Source organism: Tamandua tetradactyla, chromosome 9 (genome assembly GCF_023851605.1).
Source record: "Tamandua tetradactyla isolate mTamTet1 chromosome 9, mTamTet1.pri, whole genome shotgun sequence".
NCBI lineage: Eukaryota > Metazoa > Chordata > Mammalia > Pilosa > Myrmecophagidae > Tamandua > Tamandua tetradactyla.
In genome coordinates, this window is record NC_135335.1 from 111597495 (window position 1) to 111609745 (window position 12251).

The window sequence follows — 12251 nt, forward strand, 5'->3', positions numbered from 1 at the left end:
TCCCACAGAAATTATGTTTTTTGTTTCTGTTTAGAAGTCCAATGTCATTCTAATTTCCGAATCTTTATAAATGATTTCTTTTTTCCCTCAGTCCTGAGAACTGTTATCCTGGTCTTCTTTGATAATTCTCTTCCTTCTCTTTGCTCTAACCACGGTTTGGTAAGTCACGTTTCTTTGCCCATCACCTTGGCTGGGTCCTTCAGTACAGCGTTGAATAGCAGTGGCAAGAGCTGATATCCTTGTCTCTTTCCTTATCTTAGGAGAAAAACATTCATTCCTGCATTCAGGAATTTATGATGCTTTGAGAAAACATTTATTCTAGGAGGCTCCCTTGCTCCCCGAATAAAGCGCCTCCGGCTAACCTTCAGTTCTGTATCAAGAGTGGAGTCACTGCCCTGCAATGGTTAATACTGGGTGTGCGGAGGTGGAACTTAAGGCCCCAGAGATAAGCAGTAAGGACAGAGGTATCGGAAGTGAAAACTAAACCCGGTCGGCGAAGTCACCTTGTAAGGGGCGTACAGGGAGGCATCTCTAGAATAGACCCGCAGGTGGGTCCGGAGACTGAAAGCGCAGAGAGGACACCTTCAGTTGCTCTGCTAAGGAGAGAGTCGAGAGAAAAAGTTCCCACGGTTGCGTCTCGACCCGCCCCACTCGTGGGCCTGCGTAGGGTCAGCGCGAGGTACCGCCCACGTGGGGCTCGGGTCGGAACCCGCAGAGGTGGCGGAGCAGGGCCCACGGCGCGAAGCCGGGGTCGCGGCTGTCCGCGCAGCGCGCGCGCTTTCCGCGGGGTTTGGCTCCTGTCGCTTCCCGTCTCGCCGAACCGGCCTCGCCACCGCGACAGCTGCCGCGAGTCTTCCAGGCCGGCGCCGCGGGCGCACGGGAGGGGGCGCGGAGCCGGAGTCTCGGAGACGCGAGCGCAGGTAAGGCCCGGCGGCGGCGCGACTCCAGGGCCGCCGGGTCCGGGCCCGGCCCTACCTGGCAGCCGTGGCTCAGGCTCCCGCGCTCGCCCCCGCGAGGACGCGCCGGGGGGCCGGGCGGCGACTGGGGCCCCCGCCTCCGTCCCGCGGGGCCTCAGGTGCGGTGGCGGTGGTTTAACTTTCGCACCTGAGGCTCGCGGAGCGGGTGGAATGACACCGGGCCTGGAACCGTGAGGCCGAGCGCCGAGGTGCCCGGGGCGTGGAGGGGGATCGCGAGGTGTGTGCGCGGGGCCGAGAGGGCGGGGTGGGACGGGACGAGGAAGGTGAGGTAACGGGGCTCCCGAGGTTGGAGGGGAGCAGCTGTGCCCTGCTCGGTCTCAGAGCTTGTGGAAAGAGTCGGGCCCCTCCACGGCCGGCTCCCCCGAACAGATCCACTTTCTTTTGTCTGGTTCGTTTTAATATCGACCTTTCGACTGCTTTTGTTGCAGCCTAGGATCCGGAGTCGACAGACTTTCTGCCAGGTCGAGCTCATAAATAGGCTCTGAAACGCTTCTAGGAGGAGGTGGGGAGAGGGTCTTTTTTGGGTGAACAGGGATAGTGCACTGGCATGGATATATTGTGGTGCTCCTTAACAGTTCATGCTCAATGTTTGCATAACATTTAATAGTTTTTAAGTGCATTGGGTAAGAGCTTTCATTACTTAGCTTCAAAGGAGCATTATGGGGTACCTTACTATTAAATGACCTTATTTTATAGATCAGACAGCTGAGACACCCACAAGAAGAAGTGATTATGTTAAAGTAAGTAGTCAGTGTCTTGTAGGAGCTATGATTAGAACTTGTCTGAGAGTTGCTCTCAGTCCAGTTAGTCACTGAGCCTTAAATAAAATTTAGAGCTCAAAGACTGCCATTCTGATACTGTTTATAGTTTTATTTACTCATTAATTATTAAAAAATCTTTTAAAAAAAATAGAATCCTGGAATACTGTCCCTAAAGTGGTACTTAAAAGAGCAGAATCGTTTCAGTTATTGAATACAATCATTCGAGACTCAGGAGTAATTCCTTTTTCTTTCATCTGTTAAATTTTTTCATTTTCTATATAAATGTGCCACTGGGAGCTCAAAGATATTTGATGATTATCATAGCAGGAACTTTAATTTCTTAAGTGTTTGTTTAATGAATAAGTAGAATGAAGGAGGTGAGCTCCTAGGTATCCCTGAGTATTGAGCAAGTTTTCCTTTCTCGTACAAAAGAATTGAAATTTCAGGAGAATAGTTATTTTAATTATTTCACTGAAAATTGACTTGTTATTGTGTATGTAATGTGTCTGTGCTCTTATTGTGTATGTAATGTGTCTGTGCTCTTAAGGCTCCAGTTACCAGTCTCCCTAAGATTTGCTCCTGAATGGTTTTGCCAATAGATCTTTTATTGCTCCATTTTTCCTCCCCTCTTTCATTTGTATATTTGTTTTTTCTAAGTGGGGATTTTTCCTTCTAAAATTTAAAGAAGAATTTTTTATTTTCATGGGCCGGCACCGGGAATCAAACCTGGGTTTTCAGAATGGTAGGCGAGAACTCTGCCTGCTGAGCCGCCATGGCCCACCCTTTTTTAAAAAAAAAAAATTTTTCACTTTTTCTTGTCAAGATAGACTTAACTAGGACCCCAGTGAGTTATCAGAGGACAGAGACCACCCTCTTTAATAAGTAATTCTCATGCAACAAGCAGGAATTCTTCCAAGAGAGCATGCAATGAATTACTAATCATTTTGATAGATCTCTGTAATACTTATGACATGCCTATTTAAATAATAGTACTTTTTACTTATAGAGTGCCTTTTTATTAGAGAGCACAAAACTAAACAACTTCACTTAAACTGTGCTAATTACATAGCACAAATTTTAGGCGACTGCATGCCTAGACTTTGTTAACTCATGGTATAAAAACAATTCTCTTTTCCTTATACTACCTCCACTTGATTGTCTGAAAAAAAATGATAATCTGTCTTTTCCCTCAGAAAGATATTTGGAGAATTAATGGAGTAATGTCTGGAAAATATTCTGAACACCAAGGAAGAAAGCTACTTTAATTTCAAAGTGCGATTTTATAGTTGTGAAATATTTTCTCCTCTTCGACATGCTATCATTTATTTTTTTTAAGAGAATGGTCATTCCTAGTAGTCACCTTAAGAGGCTAAAAACTTAACCACAGTTGTGCTGCTCCTGCTCACAGTTGTTTTGATTCCTTTTGAAATTTCTCATCAGTTTACAATCAACATAAAATATTACTTTCTCCTTTAGATTGAGAGCCGTATAACCCAACTTTTATTTGCTAACCTTGGCAGAATGATTACTGCATGGTTGCAAAACTCAGTTTACCTTCAAGTTCACCAGCATTATGGATATTTAAGATTATCCTGAAGACGGTGAAGGCCATTTCAAAAGACTACTTTAAGAGTAGTTCACAGTAATGGCAACATTATTGGAAAAAGTTTGTACCCTTCCCAGAGTGACTACCCTGAAACCAGTCTGCTTACTTGTAGGCTGAGGTTTCTACATTGATGTGCACATGTTCATATTAAACTTTTGGTACTAGTAATTTGTATTGTAACCTATCAGTTACCTCTTTTCATCACATTGACTTCTTGGGAATCACATATTTCACATATACGTTAAACAGAGTACGTTAAGTAGATCATGAATATTACTAAGCAGTATTACGTTGGCAGTTGTTTTTCATATGTGGACTTCACTTAAATGCAAATGTAAATCTTTGTAATAATTTATAATTGTGTAATTTGGCTACATGTTTTATGTTTTGAGAAAGCTATTCTGTGTACTATAGCTGGGCCAAAATGGCCTCATCAAAACATGCAATTATTCTTTAAAAAATAATAGCAGCTTGTGTGTGCAACAGATTTTCTGGATCACATTAATTATCACTGATGTTAATTTTCTTCATTTATTTCTGTGGTGTTTGAAGATTTTATAAATTTATTTTACATATTATATATCATGTTATAAACGCCAGAAGACGTAACTATATTAGCATTTAAGGAGATACATGTTCTAGCCCCCCCAGATCTCTATTATGAAGGTATTTTATGATTAACATGTTAATTCATTCTCTGAAAGAGCAATAAGAAATATCATTGGGGATTTTCTGTGTAGGGTGTAGCTGAGAACAAGGGATCATACAGTGGCTACAAATATACTCCATTCCACTGTCTAATAAATGTATAATCAGGGCATATAAAAAGAAGAAATGCTATACATTAGACATTCAAATGGAAAAATTTCCATTATTTGGTGGCCAAATCTGTCTTTTAACTGAGAATAAATGGTAACTTCAGATTTTGAGATGCAGACCATTAAACTGACAAGTGTATAGTTGCACCTGTCTAATTTAAAACTAGTTGAAGCTGTAGAGTCAGAAATAAAATGTTCTCTCTTCTGGTCAAGAATTATACTTGTTCACTAAACTACAATACCCTTTTGCACTTTTATGCTTTTGCTTATATTATTTTCCTTGTTCAAGATGCGTATTGCCCATTCCCCTCTTCTCTATCTGAGCAATGCTGTATAAATTCTATCTATCCAGTAAGACAAGGTTGGAATGCCATTTCCGTCACAAAGCCTTCCTGACTCTGTAGCTTTTGTACTTAGTTTGCTATATTGTTCTGGTTATTTCTTTGTTCTTGGTTATTTCATTTATTTTGACCTTGGGCTTGTTTTCCATGTAGATTTTTTTTTTTCTGAGTCATAGTGTGCACCTGGAATCTAAGTGGATAGTGGACATATCAGCTTATAAAGTTAGATCTACAGAGGATATCTCTTGCTCAGAAACTCAAGTAAGATTCCTTTAGGTGTCATAATGATGTCAGTCATTTTGGTAGGAAAACAGATGACATGCTCTAATTGGAGTAATTAAGGAGAGTTTAATTTACAAAATTGTCCTTGGGTTAAGAGAAACTAAGAATAGATGGTAAAGCACCCCAGAGCTTGCAGCTGATGGGAGCCATTAGTACTTCTGGTTCTGAAAGAGCAAGATAAGGGGAACTGTTAATGAAACCCAGAGAGGGCAGTTGTGTGGAGAAGGCTGCCTGATTTGAGAATGTGCCTTTAAGAGAGATACAACTAATCTTTTGTGATCTGGCAGGGAGGGAGCTGGTGGAATAAATACCCTGGCCTCAAGTCTTCCAGCCTTCAGATTTTCTGGTGACGCTTCCATTTGGTGAACTAAACTAGAAGCCAGAAGACATGGGGGCCCTATTGTTTAACCCAAAATTCAGCCTCCTGAGAATTAGAGCAAGGTAAAGAAGTGGAGAGTGAAAAATATTCAGCAGCTTAATCATGCCATCTGAAGAATGTTGGGATTACAGTTTGTGCACACCTTTTTTTTTTTTTTTTGAAAGCATTACTAACCTTTATTATAAAACACAAATTAGATACAATTATGGTTAAGTTTCTTCTTTAGAGAATGGTTTTAAATTATTAATGAAATCTTTTTTTCTTTTTGTTTTGTAGCTCAGATGCAGCTTCATTCAGTGTTTTAACATGATTACTTTACAATTAGGTATTATTGTGCTGTCCATTTTTGAGTTTTTGTATCTAGTCCTGTTGCACAGTCTGTATCTCTTCAGCTCCCATTACCCATTATCTTACCCTGTTTCTACCTCCTGCTGGACTCTGTTACCAATGACATATTCCAAGTTTATTCTCGAATGTCCGTTCACATCAGTGGGACCATACAGTATTTGTCCTTTAGTTTTTGGCTGGACTCACTCAGCATAATGTTCTCTAGGTCCATCCATGTTATTACATGCTTCATAAGTTTATCCTGTCTTAAAGCTGCATAATATTCCATCGTATGTATATACCACAGTTTGTTTAGCCATTCTTCTGTTGATGGACATTTTGGCTGTTTCCATCTCTTTGCAATTGTAAATAACGCTGCTATAAACATTGGTGTGCAAATGTCCGTTTGTGTCTTTGCCCTTAAATCCTTTGAGTAGATATTACTCAATACCATTGCTGGGTCGTATGGCAATTCTATATTCAGCTTTTTGAGGAACCACCAAACTGCCTTCCACAGTGGTTGCACTATTTGACATTCCCACCAACAGTGGATAAGTGTGCCTCTTTCTCCGCATCCTCTCCAGCACTTGTCATTTTCTGTTTTGTTGATAATGGCCATTCTGGTGGGTATGAGATGATATCTCATTGTGGTTTTGGTTTTGATTTGCATTTCTCTAATGGCCAGGGACATTGAGCAACTCTTCATGTGCCTTTTGGCCATTTGTATTTCCTCTTCTGGTAGGTGTCTGTTCAAGTCTTTTTCCCATTTTGTAATTGGGTTGGCTGTCTTTTTGTTGTTGAGTTGAACAACCTCTTTATAAATTCTGGATACTAGACCTTTATCTGATATGTCATTTCCAAATATTATCTCCCATTGTGTAGGCTGTCTTTCTACTTTCTTGATGAAGTTCTTTGATGCACAAAAGTGTTTAATTTTGAGGAGTTCCCATTTATTTATTTCCTTCTTCAGTGCTCTTGCTTTAGGTTTAAGGTCCATAAAACCACCTTCAATTATAAGTTTCGTAAGATATCTCCCTACATTTTCCTCTAACTGTTTTATGGTCTTAGACCTAATGTTTAGATCTTTGATCCATTTTGAATTAACTTTTGTATAGGGTGTGAGATATGGGTCTTCTTTCATTCTTTTGCATATGGATATCCAGTTCTCTAGGCACCATTTATTGAAGAGACTGTTCTGTCCCAGGTGAGTTGGTTTGACTGCCTTATCAAAGATCAAATGTCCATAGATGAGAGGGTCTATATCTGAGCACTCTATTTGATTCCATTGGTCGATATATCTATCTTTATGCCAATACCATGCTGTTTTGACCACTGTGGCTTCATAATATGCCTTAAAGTCCGGCATCGCGAGACCTCCAGCTTCGTTTTTTTTCCTCAAGATGTTTTTTGCAATTCGGGGCACCCTGCCCTTCCAGATAAATTTGCTTATTGGTTTTTCTATTTCTGAAAAATAAGTTGTTGAGATTTTGATTGGTATTGCATTGAATCTGTAGATCAATTTAGGTAGGATTGACATCTTAACTATATTTAGTCTTCCAATTCATGAACACGGTATGCCCTTCCATCTATTTAGGTCTTCTGTGATTTGTTTTAGCAGTTTTTTGTAGTTTTCTTTATATAGGTTTTTTGTCTCTTTAGTTAAATTTATTCCTAGGTATTTTATTCTTTTAGTTGCAGTTGTAAATGGGATTCGTTTCTTGATTTCCACCTCGGCTTGTTCATTACTAGTGTATAGAAAAGCTACAGATTTTTGAATGTTGATCTTGTAACCTGCTACTTTGCTGTACTCTTTTATTAGCTCTAGTAGTTTTGTTGTGGATTTTTCCGGGTTTTCGACGTATAGTATCTTATCATCTGCAAACAGTGATAGTTTTACTTCTTCCTTTCCAATTTTGATGCCTTGTATTTCTTTTTCTTGTCTAATTGCTCTGGCTAGAACCTCCAACACAATGTTGAATAATAGTGGTGATAGTGTACATCCTTGTCTTGTTCCTGACCTTAGGGGGAAAGTTTTCAATTTTTCCCCATTGAGGATGATATTAGCTGTGGGTTTTTCATATATTCCCTCTATCATTTTAAGGAAGTTCCCTTGTATTCCTATCTTTTGAAGTGTTTTCAGCAGGAAAGGATGTTGAATCTTGTCAAATGCCTTCTCTGCATCAATTGAGATGATCATGTGATTGTTCTGCTTTGATTTGTTGATATGGTGTATTACATTAATTGATTTTCTTATGTTGAACCATCCTTGCATACCTGGGATGAATCCTACTTGGTCATGATGTATAATTCTTTTAATGTGTTGTTGGATACGATTTGCTAGAATTTTATTGAGGATTTTTGCATCTATATTCATTAGAGAGATTGGTCTGTAGTTTTCTTTTTTTGTAATATCTTTGCCTGGTTTTGGTATGAGGGTGATGTTGGCTTTGTAAAATGAATTAGGTAGTTTTCCCTCCACTTTGATGTTTTTGAAGAGTTTGAGTGTGCACACCTTTTTGTGCTGCCTTTATTTCATAAAAGGTGCACCTGTTTTTCTCTAGTCTAATTCAGTTATTAACGTCTAAGAAAACTTTATTTTATTGATTGATGCATTTCATATGAATTAGTTCCTATTTTTGGTATTAATTGGTGTCATGGTCAGGTTCATGTGTCAACATGGCCATGTGGTGGTACATGTTTGTCTGATTGTGCAAGTGCTGGCCTGTCTGTTGCGATGAGGACATTTCATAGAATTAAATCATGATCATGTCAGCTGTATCCACAGTTGATTCCATTTGTAATCAGTCAAGGACAGTGTCTTCTGCAATAAGTGATGCTTAATCTAATCACGGGAAGCCTTTTAAGGAGGTTTCAGAGGAGACGGGCTCTTCCTGCTTTGGCTGGTGAGTCTCTCCTGTGGAGTTCGTCCAGACCCTCCATCAGAGTCGTCGGCTTCACAGCCTGCTCTGCGGATTTTGGACTCTGTTCCCGTGGTCATGTGAGACACTTTTGTAAATTTTATATTTGCGAGTGTTCCCTGTTGATTCTTTTTCTCTAGAGAACCCTAACTGATACAGTTGGTGTGGTATTGTTAAATATTTCTTTTCAGTGCTACATTTATTTATTTTTTCATCCTTTATCTTTTGCTGTACAATTCACATGAGAAATACACAGAACTGTACAAATGGCTGCTAACAAACTGTTCCTTCACTATTCTAACGATGTTTTGTCTGAATCAAGGGTTACTTATTTTTCTCTTTGTGCCATTTTCATAGATCAGTTGTTTTCAGTGTTCATGTGGTTCTCGATGCAGTCACTGTAATTCAAGCAGGTTTAGAGGCATGAATAGCTGTCCTTTAAAAACCTTTTGGTGTTTGATATACACAATCAGGGAAAGGTGGTAGCACAGGTATTTGTTTTGACCGAAAGATTATGGCTATTGCCTTTTACCCCCAAATATGTATGTAGTAGTCTTTAAGAATTAATGCCCAACTGGAAATCTAATGTTGCTTTAGGTATTCTTCAAAGCAAAATAAATGTTTTAGATTTTTTTCACGTTGAGAAATGTTATGATATCAGACATGAATGTGTGGTTTTCATGTTGCTTAAGAGATAATTTTTAAGAGGTTTTTACAATTCTAAATATTTCAAATATACAGACAATATAGAGAATAATTTAATGAGCACCCATATTCCCACCACTTAGCTTTATAATGTATTTATAATGCAAAATGTAGTATTGTCTCACATGCTTTTCAACTTTTTATAACTGGTGTTATGTTGTATGTATTATTCTGTGATAGTGTCTTTCTGCAGTCTTCCTTCTTTGCTCAATGTAATTTAAAAATTTTTTTAGATTGATACATGTAGCTTTATAGTTTATTAGCTTTTATTGCTATGTGATATTCCATTGTATGAATGTATAAAAATTTATTTATCAAATCCATTGATGAACATTTATGTTGTTAGCAATTTTTTTCTGCTACTACAAGATGTTGCTAAAGTGAACTTTTTTATATTTTAAATGTCCCCTTAAACACATACAAACCTAGCAGTAGAACTGTGAATTCACAAATATGTTCTTATTTTACCAGATTTTGCCAAATTGCTTTCTGAAATGCTTGTGCCTAGTTACATCTCCTAGAGTCTATAAGATTTATACTGTTGTCCCACAGTATCTTTATACATTTGATATTGTCAGACTTTAAATTTTTTTTGTAGTGAGATGGGTTGTGAAATAGTATTTTGCTCTAATTTTCATTTTCCTGACTTCTGGTAAGGTTGAACACTTTCATGGTTATCACCATGGGTTTCCTTTTCCGAGAATTGCACTTTTACATTCTTTGCTAATTTTTCTGTGTTAAATTGTAAAAGATAAAACTGAGGCAATTAAAAACTTTGTTAAAATGTATTTGTGCAGCAGAATATTTGCAAAGTTGGCAGCACCAAACCAAAAATGCTAAGGATCTCCCCAGAGGAGCAGAAGGGGGGAATTTTTATGGTGCAAACAGAAGCAAGTGAGAAAAATATTCTAATTGAATATCTAAGCTACATTACTTGAGCTGTATGGGTGGAAAGCCTCCCTCTAAGGTGTGGTTTCTGATTGGCTGGTGTTAAAGCCCTACTTCCTTGTTCACCTCAGGAATTAATGAAAAGGTTGCCTCTCCCAAGTTTCCATCATGTTACTTGGGTTTGTCAGTCAGGGATTGGCCAAGGCTAGGCACCTCAGTATGATGACTTCTTCTATTTTATGTTAACTAACCCTTTTGGTTAAATTAAAAAATATATATTTTTATTGAAATATCTTCACATACATGCAGTCCATCCAAAGTATGCAATCAGTGACTCATAATATCGTCATATAGTTGTATATTCATTACCATGATCATTTTTAGAACATTTGCATCACTCCAGAAAAGGAAATAAAAAGAAAAAACTCAAACATCCCATACTCCTTATACCACCCTCTCATTAACCACTAGTATTTCAATCTACCCAATTTTTTTTTAATCCCTTATTACCACCCTTATTTATTTGTTTATTTATTTATTTATTTGGTTGGGTGCATGGTCCGGGAAGTGAATTTGGGTCTCCTGCGCGAAAGGCGTGCATTCTAACCCCACTGAACTACCCGTGCACCCCTTGTTTATTTATTTTTTTATCATCACTTTTTTATTCAACTGTTCATACCATAGATCTAGGAGTTCTGTCCCCCATTGCTGGGAAGATTTATGCCACGGGGAGTTAAGTCCCTCTTAGGGGGAAAGGGTAGGAGTTCACCTACTGAGCTGGCTTAGAGGGAGAGGCCACATCTGGGCCACAGAAGAGGTTCTCTTGAGGTGACTCTTAGGCATAATTGTAAGTAGGCTTAGCTTCTCCTTTGCAGGAAGAAGTTTCATAGGGGTGAACCCCAAAGATCAAGGGCTTAGCCTATTAAATTGTTTTTCCCCATTGCTTACGAGAATATTAGGAATTCCCCAGATGGGTGAGTTGGAACATTTCCTCCTTTCTTCCCAGCCCCCTAAGGGAACTTTGCAAATACTTTTTTATTTTCTGTCCAAATTACTCTTGGATGTATTGGGGCATCACACTACCCTGGACAAACCGACAAGATCTCAGGCCTCTTCAAGGTTCCATGTAATTATGGTGTTCGAATAAACTGTTATGGTTTCGAAATAAGCTGCCTTAAGCTGAATTTTAATTTTTCTTTTCCAATCTTGGGGTTTTTGAATTTTGGTTGTTTTTCCTTGTATTGAAGTAAAAAATTTATCAATATTTTAAATTATATCAAATGTATCAGTAGTTTCTACTTTGTTTTGTACAAATTATACTATCCAGTAGGTAGTCACAACTGCATTCTTTCTAAGTTTGCAGTTTTCTACCTGTCTTTAATTAATTCTCTCTGAATATGGTAGGGTATGAAGGAATAAACAAATCATAGTTACTCATTTGAATGCTCATAAAATTATTAAAGTTTTGAAAATTTATGTGAAAGTGTCATGTAGGTAAAAAATGGTATCTAACCAGTAGCTTCTCCAGTGTAAGCTTTTATCATTTTTTCTTATGCTCTTATGAAGATGTAGAATAAAATGAAACTCACCGCAAAACCAAAAGCCCCCAAACTCCAAAAACACAAAATGGCATCCTCCAGTGATCTTAACCCAGATAGTTCTAGGTTGAGAGGAATTTCTATACACCTGTGCATCCCACCTTTGCCTCTTAATACAGACTTTCTGATAAAAACAGGTTATGGGACTTTATTCTTCTACTTTAGTTGGTTCCCTAAGACACTTGGGAAAGATAAATGTCTCTACCTCTCAGGTACTGCTCTGTGAAGCAGAAACAGTTGGATTTCCTTTTCCTTCCTAAGTTCTGAGAAAATTCCAGAAAAATAATAGGTAGGAAGTAGGGTTTTGGGATACATGCTACCATGCATTTGGAGATTTGAGACACAAAGAACTGTGGTGATACCCCATACCAGTAAATGCAATTACTGTTATGGGTTATATCACTTCTACTCCCAGGGAAACAGGTGGGCATTAAAAGGTAGTGGAAAAAATGAAATGAAAAGTAGGGAACCAGAAAGTGAAGACCTATTAAGAGCTAGAGGAACTAGTCTGGACACTTTGTACATCAGCAAGTTCTCCCACTGTTGATCTGAGCAGGTGGGCACATAAGTGATCATGGGTAATTTCCTCACTTTGTCTGTTTAACACCAAGTTTTGACACATATCTGCTAGATTGAACATGTGTAAGAAGA

General features: G+C 38.6%; 1 protein-coding gene across 4 annotated transcripts in view; it reads left to right on the top strand.

The window, feature by feature from the left end:
- Nucleotides 1–803: 803 nt before the first annotated feature.
- RNF180 (ring finger protein 180) overlaps nt 804–12251 on the top strand; it is a 337143-nt gene continuing 325695 nt past the window's right edge. The window contains exon 1 of one of the 4 annotated variants that reach the window (XM_077117280.1): nt 804–920. The gene's annotated coding sequence lies outside the window, so the exon portion shown is untranslated. Of the gene's footprint in view, nt 921–1062; nt 1195–12251 lie in introns of those variants that run through there. The other 3 variants (XM_077117281.1, XM_077117289.1, XM_077117286.1) reach the window with 3 other exon arrangements.